At 37.5% G+C, this 25544-nt stretch overlaps 1 protein-coding gene across 1 annotated transcript in view; it reads right to left on the bottom strand.

Moving 5' to 3' along the window:
- The window catches only part of AVEN (apoptosis and caspase activation inhibitor), a 174519-nt gene that overhangs the window by 99954 nt on the left and 49021 nt on the right, over nt 1-25544 (bottom strand). The window lies entirely within an intron of this gene.

Below are 25544 nucleotides of genomic sequence, written 5' to 3'. Positions count from 1 at the left end.
TTTGTCCCATCTTTGTCTTTATTTTTAAAATCTCAATTTTGCTTTTATTTAATAGCTTGAAAAATGCATGAAGAGAGCCCTGGATGGGGCACAAGAGCCATTCCCAGATGCTATTTACTAAAGACACACAAATGAAATTTGCTTCCCCAGGGCACTGGGTGAAACAAAGAAAAATTAATGTGTTTTTAATATTTCTATTACTGCAAGAGAACAAAGCACAATGACTGATTTTTATCATTACAAAAAAAAAAAAAAAGCTGTGATGTCACTCTCATTCACACTAAAGAAAAACAATCTCTAGTAAACTAGATATAACTTCAGTAGAATGGGGTTAATTTACCCTAAACGTACTGGGACTATTTTTATAACAGACTAAGTGAGAACATCCTTCTGATTTAACAGAACAAAAAGATGTCTGGTACCTTAATACCTCAAAAGCTTTAACTCAGATCAATGGTCCAAACTGCAAAATGCCATCAAAGAATTTTAAAGGGTACAGTGCCTTTTAGAAATTCCCTAGAAATCATTCCATAATGAGACTTCTACAGAGACTATTTTATGTAAAAAAAAAAAAAAAAAAAAAGAAAGAAAGAAAAAGAAAACAAAAGAAAGGATTTATCAGAATTTTAATTCCCTACATAGATTTTTAGCAAAAATTCAACCACATTAGTTTTCATATAACTTCAATAGGAAAAGTTCAAAGCTTAATGTTTTCATAAAGAAGCCCTACAACAAATATTATATTTCTATTATCTTAGAAGACAGGAGATAAGGAAAACAATAAAATCACACCTAACTATAGAGATCTTCTGATAAGACAAGGAAACTTATCAAAAGTAATTATTCAGAGCTTGTCTAAAAAACAAATTTGAAATTCTTCCCTTCCATTTCACTGAATTCTTTCCTTTTTTCAAATTTTAATTAATAGGGTGAATTACATGATCCCGTCACTCTTTTCAAGACAATCTATAAATAACCTTAAATATCACAAATCTTTTGCATCTGAATTCATTACAGAAATGCAACCATCATTTTCCAGTACTAAAGGAAAGTAGCAATTTAAATACAAGCAGTAATAGTGTAATGTACCAATATGTTGCAAAGAAAAATGTTTATTTGGAAATTTCAAAATACTTACTTTGTATACCAGCCCTAACTAAAAGTAAAGTATTGGTTTTTTACCTACATTGAGACTTACCTGAACCCTTAAGGATTCTTTTCATCCTTTTTCCTCCTATTATGATATATTTTGTAAACTGATATGCTTTAAAAATGTGTATAACTTTGGAAGAGAAAAAATTAATCAATAATTCAACTCATAATTAAAGAGTTTTTTAATTAACTTGCACAAAAATAAGATTAACATTATTAGGCTCAAACAATTTTCTTCCAATAAATGGAATTGAAGGGGGTATAAAATTATACTCCTGAAGTCTTTTAGATTTTATTTACTCGTTGTAATGTACGCAAAGACTCATGTCCCACACCAGGTTGGGGACTCTGCTTCTATGACTTATCTTCTAATGACAATAGACAGGCAAACGGACACTACTCTCCTCTCCTTTAGCCCTCAGCATCAGTCCCAATGAGTCTTCATTTTCTTTCCTATCTAAATCAAGGTTTTCCTCTATAATAATCCATTCTGAATAATGATTACTGAGGTTTAAATAACAGCTTTCAAAAAAAAACTCCACAGAATTTGGAATAATCTACATTTTTCTCTTCATTTTAGTGAAGAAGTGAAGAATAAAAAACATTAGCTAATTTTTAACACATCATTTATCAATGATGTGTTAAAAAGTTGAAAATTGCTTCAACTTTAGCATCTCATGGGTACAAATGGATAAGGAATGTTATGCTGAAGGTTTATGGGAGTTTTTTCCCTTGTGTTGATATATTTAACAAAGAGATTTTGAACATTCTTGGGAAGCACTCAGTGACTGCCTAATTCTTTCTGTAATTTAGGATATATTTTATGCACACATATTATATAAAAGTATTCTATTATAAAACTAATATGATTGTGTATTATTAGATTCTTTCATAGAAATGGAGCAAATATTTTGGCTACCATATTCTTACAATGATATTTATTACTATATCCTTAGATTTTGTTCATTTTAAGCATCCAAAAGCTATAAACTTCTAATTTAAACCATGATAAAATAAAAGTAGATATAAAGGTCAAAATTAAGTACATCCATTTAGTGTCTTTGTTGACTTTTTTTAGATTGGTATGTCATCTTTGTCTGAAATAGCAAGCCACATAATTTTGTATATAAAATTAGAAATATACCTAAAATTCATTTTTAAGTGTTAACAATTAATTTAAAGGGACTGGCACTACATAATATTTTTAATTCAATAAATATTTACTGATAGCTGCATTATCATAACTTTCAAATTTTTCCTTAGAATTTTTGAAAGAATTTCTTTCATTCCAATACAATGGAAAAGTTTTTCAAGCTTAATTCAACAGGGTATTTCAACTAGTGGGTATATTTGTTCCTTATTCTGGTTAATTTTCTTCATGAAGTGACCAAATTTAAACGAGATGACAGTTCATCATGGAGATTCGTCTCCTCTCCAGTTTTTTTTCCTGCTGAGAGAGAATAATCTGTGGTTTGTGACATCACAATCGGTAGCTGGGGAAGTGGCTGTGATACCAAACGATGATTATATCCTTTCAGTGTGAATGAGCTGCAAACGATGTGAGCACTATCATTTCAAGTCATAACACAGGGACACTAAAGAGACGCATGACAGGAGCCGAATTAGAGAAAGATGCTTTCACTGCATTTGTCACTTTTATAGCATCAACTATTAAAGATAAAAGTACCATTTCACAGTTTACTTCATTAGTAATTTAAAAGAGGGAGTAAACACTATGTTAATAAAATTCACAGATAATGATAAAATGGGAATCAGGAAAATACCAGCGAGCAAGCAGACAATAACGGAGGAGGAACATAGAGAAGTGAGGAACAGGTGCAAAATCTCCCCTTGGTTCAAATAGAAACACTGATGCTAGTCAGGAAATTGAGAAAATTATCAATACACTCAAAATGGGAAAGAATTTCTCTGAATGAGAAAGAGACTCCTAAATAGAGATTATAAAGTGATCCCATGACATAGATTAATTAGTATGTGGCATACAAATAGCATTGTATCATGGGGGTGGGGAGGGAGCTGGTGAAGATCCTTTTGAGAAAACATGAATTCATAAAAGAAGAGGAATCTCTTTAATAAGCAAAACTACTGTGTTCTATGAACGTCTCCAATAAAAATTTGCAGAAAATATTCTGGGAGTTAGAGCTCAGCAAAGGAGACAAAATAAGAGCTCCTCTTACAAACACACATATACAGACCATCTCTCCTCTTTTTAACGTCTTTTATGCAGCTCTAGCTGGAAAAGACTAAGCAGAACCACCAATCCTTCCATAGTGAACACACGTGCCATTTACCCTTTGATTAGGTGCAACAGCCCTGATTCAAAATATGTCATTTGTGCCTTAGCCTCCTAGACTCAGAGCCTATATAAAGATTAAGTGTAAAAAAATAATAACAACTCCATGAATAACTACAAGCCAAGCTGAAGTCTTGTTATCTATAGTTACAGTTTGCTTGAAACAATGGTGTTTTAGAGAATTCTTAAAGCATTTTTCCAGTCCTATGGACTGGTTAGTTACTACACTTTATTACTCAACAATTGTTTAAAGACCCTGCCATCCTCCATTTTTCAAATGGTATTGGAGGTATTAGTGAAATAACTCAAGAATCCAGACCAGTCAGAAAACATTACCATTTTTATAGACCATAGTTTGACGTCACACTGTTGTCATCATCAGAATATGTGGGCTTCCTATTTACTGATTACCGTTAGATGAATGTAGCATGGAATAATGTGCTCTTTGAGTAGGTAAAGTCAAAGATAGTTTCCAGTTCAGTTATGCCAAAAAAAATCTTTAGTTGTTTATAAAATTTTCTTGGTGCAATAATCTAAATATGCTGGTGGGTGCATAACCTAAATCTTTCAGGCATAGTACAAAACATGGTGGTCTCTAATATTTAATCCTTCATCAACTGTACGTCTTCCTTCATATGTGTTGCAAGGACACAGTCCTCTGCACACAGTAATTTCTGGGTAACTTGTGGTAGTCCATACAGAAGAGTTTTTCATGCCTAGGAGCTTCCACAGCACTTTGATAACACCTCTTTACAGCACCTTGTTAGACTGCATTGAAAATCTTTTTATATACTCACCTCACCTACTAAATTCTGCATCCTCATGGGTGAGGGTCTCAAGAATGAGATCACATCTCATTAATTTGTCTATTCCCAAGGTAAGCACAGGACTAGCTAATCAATAGATGTGTTAAATGAATGTGACAATGTATCCTAATACATTCTCAAGTCCAATCTCAATAAACAGGTGGAAGAACAGTGATCCTAAAACACACCCCAGCTTCCATTCACTAGTAATGAGCAACCAGGACAAATACAGAAAAGTCTCAATGTGGGCAACTTTCTGGAGCACTCACACTGAAATAATGGCTAAGAAGAGATCAGATCTGTTAAGTATATGATGTGATATTACAAGGTGTACAAGATAGAAAATTTATCTGTTACACTTTTATTATATTTGACACATGGAAATCACATTTACCAGACCATATTGTGATCTGAACTTCATCAATAGTCCAAAAGAATTCAACTGGCCTCTTAAAAAGTGATTACAGGAGAATGTGCATAAGCATTTTGCAAAAGAAATTGAACTGATACTATGATCAGATTTCTACCCAAAGATGAGAGTGGGGAAGTCACATACTTAAAAATCTTACATTTATTCTATGCTCTATGTGAGGAATGAATCTATACAACTACCTAAGTTAAATCTCCCTTCTGAGTTTGAAAGCAACAGCATCATCAGATTCATCTGTTAAATTTATGCCAACAATGGTGATCTCTTTGAAAGTAGGGACAAAGACCAAAGCCTATGTTGCACCTCATCCTCTCTGATACAAATTAAGGTAAGAAGAGTGTTGAAGCAGGCCAGCATCACCCTAGAACTCATCAACATGTGTGTTGGGGTGGAGTCAGCTATGGTCTCTAGAGATGCTCAGGGTATGTGGACAAATGCATTCATTAAGTCCTCACAGAAATCTGTGGTTTGATGTTGGCGTGCACAACTCAAGATTTTTTGACCTTCGATACGCCATTGTTTTTTAGTAGTTACATTCTTTCAAGCAAGATCTTAGATAACACATCAAGATGTAAAGCATATAAAAGCAGACCTCCCCTGGCTGGGTTGAGACAGAAAGCCTGGAAGCCCTGCTAGCTAGAAGGTCCCCTCCTCACCGCATCTCTCCTTGCTCTCCAATCCCCTCACGTCTTGGACTGGCTCCTAAGGTATATTCGTTGTAATTGTTCTGCCATCTAGAGGATCCACGAAGGTATTCTTCTCCATTTTAACACACATATTTGATTCCATATAGACACTGCCAAGTACTCTAACCTAAAATTCCTGGTATGAGTTGTGTCAAGCAACAGTTATTGCTAGCCCAAGTGGGCACAGGTTGCAAAACAGTGCTGCTTAGACATGCAGAATGCTACTCAATTATTCTGTTGTCTCAACAATGATCAAAGAACCAACACGTAGGAGTTAAGTAAATCACAAGCTGATTAAACAAGGACTAGACATCTTTAATTTGGGTTAGAATAGCCCAGAAGTAACTAAAATTAACAAAATCCAAGAGAATTCTATCATTTGCAATCAAAAAAGTAAGGCATGGAAATGAAACAGTGAGAATTTGTCATAATAAAAGTCATAATTCAGTGTGAGAAATCAACAGAATTTAATTGTTGGAAATACCAAGAAACCCCCTTTATAATATTTTTTTACCTATAATATTGTGCCAAACATTTTAGTTGCCATTAATGTTTGTAGGCTCTGTAATGTATTCGACTTTGTGAGACAGAGCTCAAGTATTTAAACTACAAACCATATATAACGAAATTTTATAGCCAACAGGATATATTGGATAAAAGCAACCTTTCTTTTTCCAAGAGGAAATATTTTCCATCCCAAAAAAACATGTTTTAATTATGGTGGCACACTGGTTATGTAATAATTTATTCATTTCCATTCATTGATCATCTCCAGCACTATTTCCTGTTTACTAAGGAACTCTCATAACTGTTATTCCAAAATCTCAAATGATTCTTATTTTGAAACCAATCCCCCAAGTGAGCAATGTCTTTTTCCCCCTAAAAAAAATATTTTGAAATAATCTTGAGATTCTATTTTTAAATATTTTATTATGAATTATTCCAAACAGACAGCCAATACCCATGTACTTACCACCCAGCTTTAACAAATATCAATTTTTGCCATTTTTGCATCAGATTTTTTTATGGGCCCTCCATAAATAGGTCTGGGAAGAAAAACTCCAGTAGGCAATACAACTTTATTCTTTGAAGTAAGTATGTTAGGAGCTGGTTATAACAACTTTATTCTTTGAAGTAAGTATGTTAGGAGCTGGTTATAATTTATGCATGGATATGAAGGTTTTTAAACATCAGGAGAAGGAACTTTGTAGCCATAATTATATAGCTACCTTCATTACAAATATTTTAAATAAATGTAAATACCAAGAAAGAGACAGAGACATTTAAAAAACATTCATTGTACCTTTCCTGTCTCAGATGCCCAGGTGAACTTTTGAAACAAATGTCCTAGACAATAGAATCATAGGTTAGTTTCTTTTCCCTGCCCCCTGCATTAGCCTCCTGTGGTGTAGTGACATCCTGGAGAGAAGTAAAATAATCAATATTACATGGTCCCTTGGGAAAGAAACCAACTCTCAACAGTGAATTCTTATATAGAAAAGAGAGATCTAAACTCTTGGTCACAAAGGCACAAATTAGTTATAGCAAGGTTAATATCTTATAAGGGAAAAAAAGTATTTTGGCTCAAGTCAGTAACAAAGAACTGGGACAGTTGAAAATGTGCGTCTCCTCACTCTAGGGACAGTCACAAAATCCACTGACTCAATTTTTTAGAAACAAAATAAACAAAAACCACAACAATAACCACCTTTAAAGGGAACACAAAGGCTGGATCTTACAGTGAAATAGGGAAGCTTGCCTGTAGGATAACAATTGAGACGGAGCGCCAATAGTCTCACCTGAAGAGATATTGTTTCTCATATCCTGCTACCACAGAAAGATCATCTAATTAACCTGTCAACAAATGCTGAAGAGCAGACAGATTCAAACAAACCCTCTCTTCCTCACCACCTCCTCCGTGCCTTTATGCACAAGCACATAAAATACTGCACATCACAATAAATTCCAATTTTATACATTCACATTCTCTCTCGTTAGGAGACTATGACAGCATACTTAGAGTCTGGCTGTTGTATCCCAGACCAGTGGCTTCACTGAGCACAATTCAGGTGTTCTCTCTCCCTCAAGGACACTTTGAAAGAAAGGATGGTCCATGCCTATTTTCCTTCTCATTACATCCCTATATTTATGTCTGTGAAATTTCAAGCCTTGAAACTCTGACTATTCCTACAAATGGAGAATCACAGGTTCTCTATTATACTCTAAGTTTCCAGTAATATGATCTGCAGGTACATTAGTCCTCCCTGTTAAAGCAGCCAGGCTTAAATAAGAAAGACTATTTCAAAATTCAATGCTCTTATTTAAAACTACAAATGAACTGGTCTAGAAAACTTTGGGGACCAGAGTAGGCAATGAGAGAAGAAACTCTCTCTCTAGGCAGAGACTCAATGCAGACTGGCCATTTTGAAAAGTGGCACTTACATATTATTATTTCCTGAGCCCGTGAACAGGTTGTGATACTAGACTATGGTAAGTCCACTACAGACAGAGAAGGTCTCCTGAGAGATTTAAAAAAAAAAAAGAGAGAGAGAGAGGAAAAGAAGTATATTTAAAAAATTGGAAACCAAAATACCAAATGAAAATTAACTTGTACAAATTGGTCCCCAAAGGGTCTGAGAAAAATAGAAATCAGCCTCAGTTTTTTCCTTTCCCGTGGTTCCTACACCCAAGAAACATTAGAAGGATATAAATCACGAACATGGAAACCAGTGAGTAATACTCACTTTTACCCTGAAGTCCCAAGTCCATCAAGAGCAAACGTGAAAGATTGATAGAGGAAAGAGCTACCTGTCCAGGTCAGGCAAGAGCAGGGAGTATGAACAGTGACACAAGACAGAGCAAAAAACAGACAATAGATGGGACCTGTTGGCTCACACAGTACTCCTGGTTGCTTTCTCATCCCATATGAATCTGTTCAGGAGAGTCTACATACTGGAGAATATTCATAATTTTTAACTCTGAAAAAAATCATCTCTACTTTCTCTCTACATACTAATCTGATTATAATTTACCCCAAAGGACACAACCCCAAAGGAATCAACTCAAATTCCTCTCCAAAATAAAAATTGGAATTCTCTGGGTGTCTACTGTCATGATTAGAGACTGCACTATGAACCTACAGAAAAGATACTTATCTGAGCAATTCATCTCCAACAAATATCTAAACGGCCTTAGGTTAACCTCAATTTATAGGAGTCTCAGTTTCCCCATCTGAAAAGTGAAAGATTTGGACCACATTATATCAAAGATTGTTCCAGAGTGAACACTATGTGATGCCTCTTGAAGAATGAGGAAAAAGACACCAAAGTTCAGAACACACCATCTTCACTCAACTAAGAGTAGTTAGTTAGTTTCGCACATGCAGAGAAGCAACGAGGACCCTTAAGCGGTCAAGAAAAATGCAAATTAAATACGGCTGTCCATTTTTTTTTATGTCAACTGCTGGTGATTGGAATAGCAGGAGCAATCCAAGAGATTTAAGACTGGGATTAGAAAAAACCATTCAGGTGAACACTAACCTGTTCTAGCTACGAATTCATTATTTATTGATAGTTCTTAATTCTCTATTCTCTGGGCTTCAAATCAAGAAACAACTCACTTTTTCACTATGATTTTGAGTGTTAAAGAAAAAAAGCATAAAGATAACATGGGAGAAGCTTAAGATATTCTGGTTGAATTAGTGCCATTTTTTAAATGATCCCAGAATAAACTAGTATGATTCATAGTAACCAGGCCCAGTGGAGAGGAGGTACAAGAAGATCAAACACATAGAACTGAAGATACATCATTTTAAAGTTACATCAGGAGCAGCAAACTCTTATTTAGAAATTATACTGTATAGATGACAGACATGTACACTCCTACGCAGACAGGATTTAATAATATCTTTTGTTAGCAGCATACCTTTCAAATATCAGTGCACTGGGAATGTCTTAACTTGACGAGACCTCACCGAGCAGCCTGCCCTAAAATGATTTCACTTTACCCGTTGCTTCACTTACATAAGGGTGTCCTAGTAGAGTCGCACACATGAACACTCCAAACAGACTGCCCCCCAACAAGACCCCTTCTGATTCCTCTGATTGTGGCCTGACGGCAATATACAATAGGAGCACAAAGTATAAACATTAAGCATACCTGTATAGGTTTCCTGGGAAAGGCACCCTGAGAGCAGGCAAAGCAAAAATGAGTACATAAAAGCCTTGGGCATTACAATAGGGAGCCAAGCACCTAAACAGGAAAGAAAAGGGAGCACCACAGAGAAAAAAGAGGCAGAGGTCTCGAGATAAAACTTACCCCACAACGTGGCCCATTTATTATTAGCTGTACACAGAGAGAGCCCAAAATTCCTTTCTGCTCTAAGTAGAGATACAGGCAAGTACCTTAGCTCGTTCCCAAATCCTATTCACACCATATGCAAATTCAATCATCAAGAATAGTATGAAAATGATTAGCTTGCAATACCACTCTGACTTTTAAATATAAAGGAAACAACACAGCTCTCATACAGTTATATCTAGCCTACCCTAAAAATGATATCACTAGAGCCTCCAATGAAAACTCAGAAAAGACTAACCTGGCATTCAGAAACACTCTGCAAATAAGTACTCTCTCACTTTAAAACAGGGATCATCTAGTCACAAAAATGCTCAGTGGTCTACCGAGGTTAAACTGGGTTCACCTATGAGTATACAATCGCAACTTTTTCTAAGACCCCTCCAAGCCCTGGCAACAATCCGTCTTGACTTTCTCTCCAAATAAGGGGGAGAAGATATCTCAAGAAGAAATCCAAGAGGTAATGTGAAAAATATGAACAATAGTGATGCCTTGTCAATTTTCCTAATATGAAGTGGATGAATTTCATTTACACATACACAGCTTAACACATAATTATCTTTTTGCTTGACTTAATAATTATCAGCAGTCAAGAAAAACTCATTTCCATATTAGAGCTCCTGAGGACCTCTGTCATAATAGTGTAAGTCAGATAGTTGAAATAAATCCATATTTTGTTCTCCCAATTTTTCAGTATAAATGAAACAAGTAGCAAGTAATAAGAGTAATATTTCCATTGTCATGACCAGATCAAAAGGCACCAAATTATCTAACAAAAATAGTTTTTTAAAATAACCAAAAGTTTTGCTTTTTTTTTTTTTTTTTTTACTAAGGGGGAAAAAACACAATTCCCAAACCATGAAAGAACGCATTTTCTATACAATATACCAAAAAAGCCTATTGCTGCACAGCCAACTGTATGCATACTGCAGCAGGCAACCGTTCAGTATAAAGAACAGTAACAGGTTTTGGAATCAGACTGATAGGAAATCATACTGCAGTTCTATCATGTACTAGTTATGTGACATTAGGCAGGTTATCTAACCTCCTTGAGTTTAATTTGCCTCATCTGTAAAATGGTCTCATACTGACCTTGCAGGGTGGGTTATCTGGAAGTTAAATGAAATATTATTCATAAAGTACTGAATACCCAGCCAGGTCCTCTATAAATAAGAGCTATTTTAACATCTGTTAGGCATATTTATTTATGCCTACAACTCATCTACCTCCTCCACCCCAAATTAAGGTAATTATTGTTATTCAAACTAATTGGTCCCAATACATTTCACAATGTGGCCTTCTCCATTGCGAATTCCTGCAGGATCACCCCCGCCATCAACCCCCATCTCTGTCTCACTCAAACCCTACTCTGATGACCCCAAGAATTAGAAATGCTGTGCTGTGCAAAAAAAGAAGGAAATAAATGAAAATATTTCTGACAATAGCTCATTACTAAAATCTGTTCTGGAGTAAAGCAATAACATATGGTTAAGAGGCCAAATCTCAGTCCCATGGTCAAATTCAATTTTGAGATTGACTATTAAACCACCATTGCCAAATGTTGATCATATTTTTTGTACAGATTTTACAAGTTTTTTTAAATGCTACAAATCCTTACCCATATTTAGCACTGCATCAAATACTACTATTCTAGACTTTCTACTACTAAACTCAAATATCTAAACAAAAATACATTTAGATTATGGGGCTGCTGAGAAGAGCAGTAAGGAAGAAATGGTTGTGTCATACATCAGAATGTCATGGTATTTTCCCCTTATGAATCTAAAAACACATTGACCATCTTATCTCTCTGGACCAGCCCTTGTTTGGACAACATTCCTGAGGCAACAATGGCTACCCTAGAATTATCCCAACTTCCAAGGGAGATCAGCCAAACAGTTAATATGTGCCAGGACGACTGCTGGCTCATTGAAACATGCCTCCTTCTCATCTATCAGCACCTACTGGGGTAACTTTTGGAAGACTGCACATCCTGAGTACATGGGACTCCATGACTCTCTGGCATAAGAAGCACAACATTAAACGAGGCATCTCTGATCAATGGATTTTACACGTCATGGAATGTAGACAAACCACTTGGAATGTAGCTAATCATTTATATATACACACATATACACACATATACATATATGTACACACACATACATATATATACACACACATGAAAAGCAGTATGTTGACATCCTCACTATTCTTTTGGGAATGTACACCACACATTCAGTCACTAAATTAAGCAGTACATATTGATATTTCATTAGCATCAATTCCATTCTTCAGTAGCTAAAAATTCTGGGACCAATACAGTATACTGAGAAAAAATGATGTGAAGGTATTCTTTCCATTCCACTTCAGGTATGACGATACACTAAGCATATACAATGCTGGGCAGCCCCGGTGGCGCAAGTGGTTAAGTGCGCGCACTCCGCTGCGGCAGCCTGGGGTTCGCTGGTTCAGATCCCAGGCGCGCACCGACACACCCCTTGTCAGGCTATGCTGTGGCAGGTGTCCCATATAAAGTAGAGGAAGATGGGCATGGATGTTAGCCCAGGGCCAGTCTTCCTCAGCAAAAAGAGGAGGATTGGCAGATGTTAGCTCAGTGCTGATCTTCCTCACACACACACAAAAAAAAGAATATACAATGCAGTACCCTATATGTGTTTTAATCTTTTGAGTATTTCATCTTTCAATTGGAAAAAGTATTTTTGAGAGTTTTTTTCATCTAAAATACCATCAAATTAGTATTTGATATTGGCTTTTTTTAACCAAAAGAATGGACAGCCACTGGGCAGTCCTTGGATCTGTCTCTTGCCTCAACAATGTTGGATGAAACAGACCCGAGGACTTACTCCCACTCCAGCCTCTGATCACCCTCCAACCTCCTCTCTAGCTGCAGGCTCCAGGACCATCTCCTTGCCCATCCCTTGCTTCTGAGACCACTAATCATCATTTTTTGTGGTTAGCTCCTTATCTCCAATCAACCATGAGCTCCCAGATCCATCAGATTATTCTACCAAGGTCAAGGCTGCCATCACCCCCCTACCCCGGTCTACCTGTATCTGTGGGCTTCCTATACCTATCTCTCTTTGGACTTCTATAACAACTGCAAAAGTGTGGCCCGGGAAGGCAGGGAGCACTTCTTGCAAGGGTGCCAAGCACGTCTGGACAATACAAAAGCAGTACTGCAGCTGAATCCTCTTCCAGGACATACCGAAGCTGCCTCAAGATGAGCAGGGTCACACGCCAGCTGCCAAGGAAGCTGCCCTGGCCCCAGAGGAAACCATGAACCAGATCCTACTGATTCTGCATGCCCTGGATTCTGTCCACACAGACTCCCATGTCTGTGACTTCCTAGAGAAACACTTCCTGGACAAGGAGGTGAGACCCATTAAGGACAACCACCTGACCAACCTTCTCAGTCCGGCCCCAGGCAGGGCTGAGTGAGGTCTCTTGGAAAGGCTCACCTTAAGCATGACTAGAAGCCTCCCAGGGCAGCTCCCTGGCCTCTGGACTTCCGCCTGAGTCTCTGCCTCCAGCCCAAAGGCAGCTTCTTAACTGACCACAAACTCTCTCCCAGGCTGCAGACTAAGTATAAATAATAAAACTTCTTTTTGCAGAAACAAACAAGAGAATGTGTATCTTAGATAGTGATACATACATTGATTTTAATGGATAGTATCAAGTGAAAAAAATATCAACTCGGAAGCCAGGCATACTTAAGTTTAAATCCTTATTCTGCTACATATTGGATATGTGAATTTTGTACAAATTATTTAGCATTGTTTTTAAGGCTTAGTTTCAGCATGTATAGAGATAATGAAATCTACCCTATGGTTAGAGTTACAAATCACTGATATAAAAAACAGCCTATGTAACACACCTTATACAGGACCAGCACGTGGTAGATGTTCAGGAAATGGTAACACTTATTACTGCCATCAGCTTGTTAGCTTAAGGTCATTCGCTGTCACAGGGTCACTAATGGCCACAGGGCACAGGGCTCCGTTTACACACACATCCTTTGCCTATTTACTTTAAACCTAGTCCTTCTGAGAACACTAGATGTGCTAACTTAATGCACTTGGGTAAAACAATATAGAACTATTGCAAAATTAAAAGCAGTCAGGAGAACAGATTTATAGAGTTGAAAAAAATTCCTTGATAGATCACTTTGCCTATCCCTATACAGCAGGAAGGACCACTGTTGAAGCCATTCCAGTCAAATGAGACCAAATGCATTTTGCAAGATTTCCAATCAACCCCAATTCTCTCTTAGATGCCTAGTTAACATCTCATGTACAAAACGCACACAAATATCTAATCTAAATCCTCTGCATTTGGGTAAGCACATTTCAGTTTCCTCCTTTTTCTTCAGGGCTTAGAACACATATGACATAATTATTAAATGACTTCTCAGACTTCTTTCCCTTAGCATCAACATCCTGTCACCACACATCTATTCTTCCCATTTTTTCATGTTCCCTGTGTCACCTCTGTAGCTGTAGAGATTGAAAGAGGTCAACAAATCCCACAAAAGAAGCTAAATAAGAGAGAAAATGAGCTAATGGTCATTGTTTTTTATATCTAATTATACATGTCAGTACTATGCTTGGATATATTAATGACAACCCTCTGGTAATGGCCTGATTTCAAATATGACAATTAGCTTTTCTCCCCCCATCACACTTACACAGTATATTCTACCCCAATAGTTTGCTTTTCTTTGTCTATAATAATTCTTGACTTCTGTATAGCACTTTATAATTTTTGTGTGTGTGTGTGTGAGGAGATCAGCCCTGTGCTAGCATCTGCCAAACCTCCTCTTTGTTGCTGAGGAAGACTGGCCCTGGGCTAAAATCCGTGCCCATATTCCTCCACTTTATATGCGACGCCGCCACAGCATGGCTTGCTAAACAGTGCGTCGGGGCGCGGCCCGGATCCGAACCGGCGAACCCCGGGCCGCCACAGCAGAGCGCGCGCACTTAACCGCTTGCCCACCGGGTTGGCCCCAGCACTTTATAATTTTTAAAATGATTCTACATGATCCTCACAACCACCCTGGATTAAAGTAAAGCAGGTATTATTTCTAATTCAAGGTTAAAGGAGGTTCCAAGAGTTTCACTCCCTCAAGGGCATGTAGCTAATAAGCAACAACTAGAACCAGGACTCAGATCAACTGACCTCCATCAATCAAGTGCTCCTTCCATTCTACCACCAAAGTACATATACTACACTTCAGTTACACTCATGGAAACATATGACTTTGCTATCACAATCCTAAGTTTACAGTGGCCCTTCTCACAGCCTTTGAATTCATGTGTTTCATGCTTTTTATATTAGAACAGGTTCTATACTGACCCTCATTAAAGGCTTTGCCAATAGAACTCTTTTTATTCACTCTTTCTAGAGCAAGTAAAGAGAACTTATCAACGCCCACTTAAATATGATGTTGATCATAAGTATTTATTTGCTCTGCTTCCCAAAACCCTCCTTAAAATTATGGTAAATTTTTTAAAGAGAAGCATGAGTCCATAAGAATAAACAGACTGAGAGAGGAGACAGCAGCAGTTGAGAGGAATATGCTAGATGCTATTAGAATGCAGCACGCCAACTTGATGACGCAGATAGTCAGACATTTATCAACCAGAATAGTATCTGGAATACAAGTCAAATCCAAAAAGATTCACTAATGTGCTCTCATTACAATATTTCTAATAAGAACACTCTAAATTATCTAATAATCTAAATAAAGATTCAGTTCTTAAAATGAACTTGAGACATGGAGGTTATTGCTAGTGATCCTATGGCTCAGCTCTGGGGGACTAGGACCAGAAAGAAAACCACAAAAGCCGAAAATGGTGAGAGTGAAAAAAGGGCTAGTCTGGGACCAAAATCTGTCACCAAATCAAGTAGTATTTTAGTGACTTTAATTTGCCATGAGACAAATTTTTAAAGAAACAGATCAAACTGGATGAAAGCTGGGTACCTCTGGAGATAATAATAAAATTCAACAGGTTGAACTGCTTAACAATAGACTTTAATATAATAGAAGCATTGAGCAAATCAAAGAACTCATGGAAATAAATGAAGATAAAGCTAAACGCAGAAGATTTCCATGCAAACCTCTCCCTGATAAATAAAATGTTTCTGACGACTGATGAGTAAAAAAGTGATGTAAAAACAGATCCATTTATATGAAAGGCTTCCCAACTGGTGCAACCCTTGGTGACATAAAAGAAAGATTAGAAGATAAAGGTCAAGCACAAAATATTCAAATGAGAAACACATTACACAAAGCATTTAAGGGATCAATATTTGCAGTATCTGATTTTGCTAAAAAGTTTATAGAAACTCCCCGACCAGAAGCATAAAGACACAGACCATCTAATACTTTTCAAGGAAGATGACCTTGCAAAAAAAAAAAAGAAAAAGAAAGTGTAAGCTAAATTGAGAGCTAAACAAGAACACGAAGAAAAACAGAAGTGCTATACATGCTGAAATGAAATCTCTAGAAGAAAAGATTGGATGTTTGCTGAAATTTTTGAATGACTGAGATGATCAGACCTGTAGAGAAGAGCCACACTTCCTTTTCTCAAATCGTGGGGAAATAAAATGGATAGACTTTACCAGAGGAGCAAAAGGGGGAATAATTCTATTTAAAGAAAAGTTAAAGAAGCAGATAGAAGCTAGGTAAAGCCAAAGAAGCCAGTAATGGTAACCTACAACTAAGGAACAAAGACGAGATGTGGGAAGTACTAGGAGAGGTAGAAAGAGCAGCACTGAAAAAATTCATGGAGGATCAACAAGAATCTCTAAACAAATGGAAATCAAAAGGTCACAGATTTAAAGGAAAAGGAATTAAGGCTGCCCAAGCTGGGTCTGTTAGAGGAAAAGCACAGTTTTGGGGCAGGAAAATGAAAGTTGATAGTGATGATGAACATGATGAAAATGATGCAGCTGGACCAGGAGAAACAGACAAAGAAGAACCAGCATCAACCATGCTGCGGGAGACCAGCGGGTTAGCAAACAAATTTCCAGGTATTTGGCTGCTTTTCTATTTGGAGATTTGAAAAAAGAAAATCAACTTAGGCCCACTTCTTTGTCAAGCTATAAAAAAGAAAGATTTTTTTGTGTAGTTTTAACTTGTCTTTTTTTGTTGTTATCCAAATAAAGATTTTTTAATGTATAATTCTATTTGTGTTATTTCAAATGACTCAGATATCAAAGGGAAGGTTCTTCCACTAAATTACCTTTGTAATATGAAAATATATTAGTAACAACTAATAAAATAATACCATATAAAAAAAGAAAAAAATGAACTCAATCAGTGAGGGCAATACAAGGGACCTGCTGCTTCATGGGAAGAAAAGGTTCAAAGTTTAATTAAAAAGTAGAGGATGCTAGAATGATATGCTTTCTTTTCCCTTTCAGTGTAATTGCTGACAAAAGGATATAGAGGGAAACAAATCAAATATCATTATAATTAAAATCTACCCCCTAAAATTAACTTTTCTTAAAATTACAGTAAAGAAGATATATAATAGCTTTAAATGAAAATATACCTAGACAACTATGCTGACCAAACTGTAGTCTAATCATTTCATTTTTATTTGTTCCACTTAAAATAAACAGAGCTTATAGACTTGCACATAAAAGATTTTTTTTCCCATGTTTATCTTCAATATTGCTCCAGTGCATTCTGCTCATACTGTAAACATTTTTCTAACTCTGGTTATCTGTGACATCTTGAAAGGAAGAGATAAAGCATATGGCATGAATTCAATGACTCATCATCGGGGAAAAAAAGTAGGAGGCAGAAAAATTGCTTAAAGATCTAACGTTTTATGCCTGAATGTGAGAGTACGGTACCATTCTCAAAGCTCATGAAACATAACTTAGAACTGCAAGAATATTGCTCAAAAAGAAAAGCCAAAAGCATGATTATCTGTAAGCTGAAGGTTTAGAGAGAGTACTAAACAGAAGGCTGAAGACTCCCAATCCTACCAGAAAAGGTATGACTTCAAACAAACTAGTCCTGTTCCCATATCCTCCACTTATAAAAACGAGATGCCACTGCCCACGGCCAGAAATGCAAAGCAGGCAGCACCTGCGCGTTGAAGGCACCAGTTGACGCTGGCTGCAATGGACACCTCTCCAACAACATCTCCCACGGTCCACGGTAGTAACTGAAATTCCACTAAATTCTGAGAAATCCATTGTTAAACTTTTTTTCCTTGTATAGAGAGAGATGTAAAATAAGACTAGGTAATAGAAATACACAGTTTAAAGAATAATTATTAAACAAACCTAAGTAACCATCCTCCAGGTCAAGAAATAGAATACTGCCAACATCACAGAAGTCTCCTCACCCCCACCGGCTATGCGCCCCTCCCCAGTCAGTACCCCTCATCTCTCCACTAGAGGTGACCACAATCCTGATTTTTGTAATAACTATTTCCTTGATTTTCATTTACCATTTAAATACGCATCCCTAAATAACACAGTTTACTTTTTCTCGTGTTTAAACTTTACATAAACAGAACTGTACTGAGGTATTTTGTGGGTATGTAGTGTTTCCTTTACTTCACGTTATGCTTGAGAGATTCATCTACTTATCTATATCCATCTACTTATTCATTCCCTTAGTAATGGACACTTGAGTTGCTTCCACTGTGGCTCTTCTGAACAATACTGCTACAAACATTTGTGCACGTCTCCTGGAGCACGTGTGATACAGTTTCTCTAGAGTATCTTCCAAAGGTGCAAGTGCCAGATCTTCAACTTCACTAGAAACTTAGAAACTATCTTCCAAAGTGAATATACCAACATACATACACATCAACTGTGTGTGAGACAGAAATTCACTCTTTGAATTAATTACCCTTCTGCAAAAATTCACTGTTACAGTCGAAATCCTACTAGGACAATAACAACACACTCAGCTAGATATACTCTTAGCAAAAGGTCTGTCTTCAAAATGGCATTTGAGAATTGGACCAGAGGTGTATGCACAGCACAGCTAATTCTGGAATGAAAAATAATGTAGAAAGAACAATCCAAAGCATAGGGCCCTTGTCTGAGAAACCAAGCCTATCATCCATTGCAGTGACCACAATGGCCATCCTCCAGGGCACGTCGCAGACACAGAGATGAGGGAGAACAACAATGAACAACTACAGGTAGAAAAGTAGGGGAAAGGGGGAAAAATTTAATTTTATGACTTAACCTAAGACCATCAACTTTTAAATGCTCAGAGACTCAGACTATCACCACTGGTTATTCAATAAATAGACTCAATAATCAGTTATACCCAAGAAGAACTTTTAATTTCTCAGAAAAATGAAGATATATAAATCCTATTGGCAACCATTGCTATTATGTGTAACATTCAAGAAAAAAAAGAAATTAGACTTTGACTTTACTGAATACAGCTAATTAAGCTTCTATCAACAAATTTCAGCTAAATACTAAATCTAGGCACCATAGTTATATATTGAGAAGTAAAATGTGTAGCAAATTTGGGATAAGATGCTGAGTTATCCAGCACTGTTACTCCTTTGTATTCTTGCATTTCCTACTGAGAGGAGTAGTATTGTATTGCCTAAGGTTAGACAGAAACATGACAGGATAGTATTCAAATCCAGATCTGTTCTAGTCAGAGGCCCGTGCGCCTTAAATTAAACCACACTGACAAAGGAAAGACTATAACAGCATAAGCCAAACCTAAATGTCTAATCAAAATTTCAATGTTGGTAAGTTATTTCTAATTTTGCTTAATTTGGTAGTTAGTAAAGAAATTATACACTAAAAGAAAATAGAAAATGGAAGCAAAAAGGTTATATACTCTTCAGAAGACTAAAATGCAAGGTAGAGTAATTATGTCACCTCACTCCACTAATCTAAAATGGCTGTGAAAGTTTCAGCTATACAAGATAAATAAGTTCTAGAGATCTACCACACAGCATAGTGCCTATAGCTAACAATACCATATTGCGTGCTTAAAATTTGCTAAGAGGGTAGATCTTATGTTAAATGGTCTTATCACACACACATACAAAATGATAATAATTAAGAGAGTGGAAAACCAAGCTCACAGATACAGAGAACAGACTGGTGGTTGCCAGAGGCAAGAGGTGAGGGATGGACGAAATGGGCGAAGGGAGTCACAAGGTACAAACTTCCACTTATAAAATAAATAAGTCATGGGGGTGTAATGTACAGCATGGTGACTATAGTTAATAATACTGTACTGCATACTTGAAAGTTGCTAAGAGAGTAGATCTTAAAAGTTCTAATCACAAGACAAAAAATTCTGTAACTATGTGTGGTGACGAATGTTAACTAGACTTATTGTAGTGATCATTTCACAATATACGTAAATATCGAACCATTACATTCTATACCTGAAACTAATATGTCAATTATACCTCAATAAAAAAAATAATAGCAATAATAAAGGGGGCAGGAGGAAACTTCGGGAAGTGATGGATATGTCTATGGCAGCCTTGATGGTGGTGATGGTTTCACAGGTGAAAACTTATCCCCAAACTCATCACGTTATATTAAATATGTACAGCTTTTTACATGTCACTCATACCTCAATAAAGTGGTTTAAAAAAATAAAATGGTTGTGAAAGAATGTAGCAACCAATAAAATTTAACACACTTCAGAAAACAAGGTAAAATTTGAACTTTTAGGTGAAAACATAAGAGAACACCTTTGTGATCTTGAGGGAAAGACGGATTTCTCAAACAAGGCATAAAACAGCATAAACTGTAAGATAGAAAATTGATAAATTCAAGTACATTAAAATTTAAAACTATGCACCAAAAGACATCATTACAAAAGTAGAAGTCACTCTCATGTTAGAAGAAGAAATTTGCAAATATAAACATCAAAAGATAAGTATTAAGATTAAAAATATTGATAAGTTGATAAGAAACAAGCCAAATGGCCAAAGAATTTGTGCAGGTAGTTCACAGAGAAGCAAGCAAGCACGCACGGCAAATAAAGATGCTCGACCTCAACAGTTAACTAAGGAAACACAAATGAAAATTCCAATGACCAAGTCCTCCACACTAGCTCAGAGCCAGTCACTGTCATGTTTGTACACTAGAATACATCACCATCATCATCTACAATCCCTGCCCCCACCAAATCTCAACATCAAACATTCTACTCTACAGCCATCACTTGCTACCTTTCCCACTCACACCCCACTAAGGAGGTCAACAATCCTTCTGCACAGAGGAACCTATAGTCTGTCAATCCCACTTCCTTTTCTTTGCCCCTCACCTCTCTCATGCCTGCACTGCCCTCTTTATCCAGCTTAAATTCAGTGTCACTCATTCTAATCACCCTCTTTTCCATTTCTCACTTCATTGCATTTGCTTGGCTAAACCATAATCATGATTTAATCCTACTCTCCATTCCTCTATACCACCCATACAGCAGAAAGGGAACACGGAAAAACACACCTCTTCTCACCTTAAATTCATGAACACCAACCTCCAATGGGCCTCTATTACCACCCAGCAACCATACCATATTTTCCTATTTCATTCATTCTTCCACTCGCTAAACAACTATTTCTTACCTTCTACTTTTTCATACTTGCAGTACCTCCTCCTTGACTCCCACTCACAACTTTCTTATTTCACTAAGAAAATAGAAGCAGTTAGAAGAGAATTTCCTCAAGCCTCTATTGCATCTACCCACCTACCTATATCCACACCCATAGGTTCTGCCTTTCCTCCAACTACAACTGAACAACTGTCCAAGCCTCTAGCAATGGGTACTCCCTCCACCTGTACAATAGATTCCATCACCTTACGTGTACCAGAGAACGTAACTCTAGCAATTCTCACCTCTCCTCATATTATTTTTGCCCTCTTTTCTGGATCATTCTATCAACAATAAACATGCAGTTCCTTCTCCCATGTTTAAAAAACATGTCTTGACCTACTTCCCCCACCAGTCCATTACTCCCCTTCCCTTTATAACAAAACTCCTTAAAATTAAGAGTTGTTTACACTTGCTGCCTCAAATGTCTCTCCTCTCATATTCTTTTCAAATCCAAGAAAGAACTTATCCTACCACTCCAACAAAACTGCTCTTGTCAATATCACTAGTAACCTCATGTTGTTAAATTCAACTGTCAATTCTTGGTTGTCATCAGCGGCGTTTGACACAGATCCTTCCTCCTTCCCGGAAACACTTGAAGACACCACAGTTTCTTAGTTTTTCCTCCTGCCACTCATGCTCAGTCTCCTTTGCCAGTTTATTCTCATCTCCCTAAACTCTAGACACTGTGGTGTCCATGGATCAGTACTTTTCTAGCTATTAACTCCCTTGGTCATCTCATGCAATCTCATAACATTAAATGTGGCTGGCATCACCCAAATGTGTATCTCCAATCTGGACCTGGATCCTGAACCCCAGGTGCCTTTATCCAACAGCCTGCTTGATATTTCCTGTGGGATGTGTACTGGGTCTCTTCCACTTGCCACTCCAGATTCACCCTCCATCTTTCTCCTCCCTGTTCTGCCCTGGGAGGTTGACATGAATATGGATGTCATAGCCCTGTATCCATGTATATGGATGACAGCAACAGGCTTCCCTTGCCTTCTGGCCCCCAGTAGGTTAGGCTTATGGGAAGCCCTGGCGGGAGAATGGAGGAGAAAAAGAGTGTAAGACCAGAGTATTTATTCCCCTTTCTCTCTCCCTGTAGAGTCACCTTCACTGGCTAGATCTCTTGACCAAAGACGATTCATCCTCTCAAGGTAAATTTTTCTACATGAAGCTCTCCTTGCGAGTTTCAGTAACCCGAGGTCGTAACATCTCTGCCATTACCTGCCCTCCCAATACAGCACTATCTCTGTGCTTTCACTGTGTCCCACCCATATCTTTGTAAATGATTCCTTTGTTAAAACTTCCTTCTAATTATATCGGGTGTGCCATCTATTTCCTGCAGGAACTCTAATACAGATGTCTAACTAGCATCTCAGTTTTCACACATGCAAAACCGAGCACCTCCTATAGTTTTACCCATCTCAATTAATGGCAACTCCCTTCTAGCTGTTCAGGGCAAAACTCGGGCATCATCCTTATAATCTTTTTATCTCCACCCCACATTTCTAGGTCCTATATGCTCTTCCCTCAAAATAGATCCAGAACCCAACCATGTTTCACCACCTCCACTGCTACCACCCCAACCACAGCCACCATCATTGCCTGTCTGGATTACTGCAATAGCCTCCCACCTGGTTCACCTGCTCTCTCCCGCACCTGTCTTCAGTTCATTCCAACACAGCAGCCAGAGGGATTCTGTCAAACATGAGTTAGCTATATCACTCTTCTCTTTAAAACCCTCTGGTGGTGGCTCATCTCAGAGTAAAAGCCAACATCTTTGCCACAGTTTACAAGTCTCCATGTGATGTGGCCACATAATGCCTCTCTGATCTTATTACCTACTTGCTCACTTTGCTCCAGCCATGCTGGCCTTCCTTGCTATTCCCTACATTCCTAGCTCAAAGCCCTTGAACTTGCTATTCCCTTGTCTGGAATATTCTTCCCACAGATATCCTCAATGCTTGCTTCCTCACACCTTCCTCTTTTTTTTTTTTTTGCTGAGGAAGGTTCGCCCTGAGCTAATGTCTGTTGCAATCTTCCTCTTTTTGTATGTGAGCCACCATCACAGCATGGCCATTGACAGATGAGTGGTGTAGGTCCACACCCAGGAACCGAACCCAGGTCAACTAAGTGGAGCATGCCGAACTTAATCACTAGGCTGGCCCTTCCTCAGGTGTTTATTCAAATCTCACCTGCTCAGTTAGAGCTTCTCTGGTCACCCTTTCTAAAACTGTAACAGCCCCTCCCCACTTTATTTCTATCCTAAGCAATTATCACCATTTAACATCTTATACACTTTCCTTTTCTTTTTTTATCATGTCTCCACCCTCTAGAATGTCAACTCCATGAAGCAGGTGTTTTTGTCTGTTCTGTTCCCTGCCATAAGCTCAGCCTCTAAAACAGTACCTGGAAATTAGTGGGCGCTCAAATAATTGTTGAATGAAGTGAGCTAGATACCATTCAATCAATTGGCCACAATTAAAAAGTCTAACAGGACTACGTATTGGCAAAGACGGTGAACACCAGGAATTCTAGCTCATCTCCACTTTGGAGAGCAATTTGGCAATATCTAGAAACGTTTATGATGTGCACGCCTAACAAACTAGTGATATTTTTTCTGGGTTGTGTATTTATTTACACAAACAAGGACAGTATACTAAAAATCAGTATCATTCCAAGGAGTATGGTCAGCCTATCTAGAGGATATTCTTAATATTTTATGATCACACAACAAACTCCACCTCTCAAAACTGAACCAATACAGCCCTACTCCAATATATATGAAGAAAGTACCGTAGCTCTTCTCGGGCTTATGCTATAGTGAAAAGAAAATGATAAATCAGCAGCTGAGTGGGGAAGAAATGTAAGCACATATTAAAAGATGTGACAATTGCAATCTCCCAAAAAACCAATCACAGATAAATAAGCCACTTAAGAAATCAGCAAACAAAGACAGACTACAAGAAACATATATATAAGACTCAAACCATGCCAGGTTTTAAGTTATAAATAAAATGCTAAAACAACCAAAATCATAAGCAATGCGCATAACTGTTGGGTTAGACTAGAATTTTGAATCACCTTCAAACATTTATGCAGTATCTTTTATTGCCAGATACTGTCCTAGTAACTGACTACACTATTGATTCAATTAAATCCACCGGTAGTCCACATGCTAATTTTATTGCACTACTTCAATTCCAACCCCCACCTGCCGCCCCCAGAAATCTTTAAGCAAAACAGCTGATACAAATGTAAACTAACCAGCCCACATTTGACCTTTCTCCTACCTTGAAGAAAAGTGCTTAAAAACCCATAATTGGCCAAAATGCAGGTAACAAGAGGGGAATATTCATCTAACTGGCAAAAGATGAGTTACCAGTCTCTAGTCAGTGAGTTGATGCCATCAGCAAACCTCTACTTAATGGGGTTACACTATGTGTAGCATAGAACATAATGACCCCAGCCTGGATCTGCTCTTCTGACTCACACTCTTGATACTCTCTCCACTCGCCTCTTTCTTTCCTACTCAAAGACTTTATTCTAGTAAGCTGGAAGAGAATTCATCACTTTATGATTCGTAATCTGGTATAGGCATTCAAAAATGGAGGTAGATGAGAAAAAAGAAAGAAAGAACTCAACAGCAACATAAAAGTTGGGGGGAAGAGGGAATTCAACACAAACTGTCCGAAAATATTATTCTCATTTTATTTCTCTGCTTCTCACATCTTCATCCTTTAATTTTTTTTTAACCTGGCAATATTTTTTTTTATTGAGATAATTGTATATTCACATACAGTTGTAAGAAATACTACAGAGAAATCTCATACACTTGGCCCAGTTTCCCCCAATGATAACATTTTGCAAAACTATAGTATAATATCATAACCAAGATATCGACATATTGACACTGATACAATCCACTAGTCTTATTCAGATTTACCCAGTTTTATTTGCACTCACTTGTGTGTAAGTTCCACACAATTTTCTTACTTGTGTAGGATTTTGTATCCACCACCACAGTCAAAATATCGAACAGTTCCAGCACCGCAAGGATCCCTCATGTTGCCCTTTTACAACCACATCCACCTCCCACGCTCCCACCCCTAACTCCTGAAAACCACTAGTCTAACCTCTATGCATCCTCTAA

The sequence above is a fragment of the Diceros bicornis genome, chromosome 5 (genome assembly GCF_020826845.1).
Source record: "Diceros bicornis minor isolate mBicDic1 chromosome 5, mDicBic1.mat.cur, whole genome shotgun sequence".
NCBI classification, from domain to species: domain Eukaryota; kingdom Metazoa; phylum Chordata; class Mammalia; order Perissodactyla; family Rhinocerotidae; genus Diceros; species Diceros bicornis.
The sequence above is the reverse complement of the archived record's forward strand: the minus strand, read 5'-3'. Positions and strand labels throughout refer to the sequence as shown.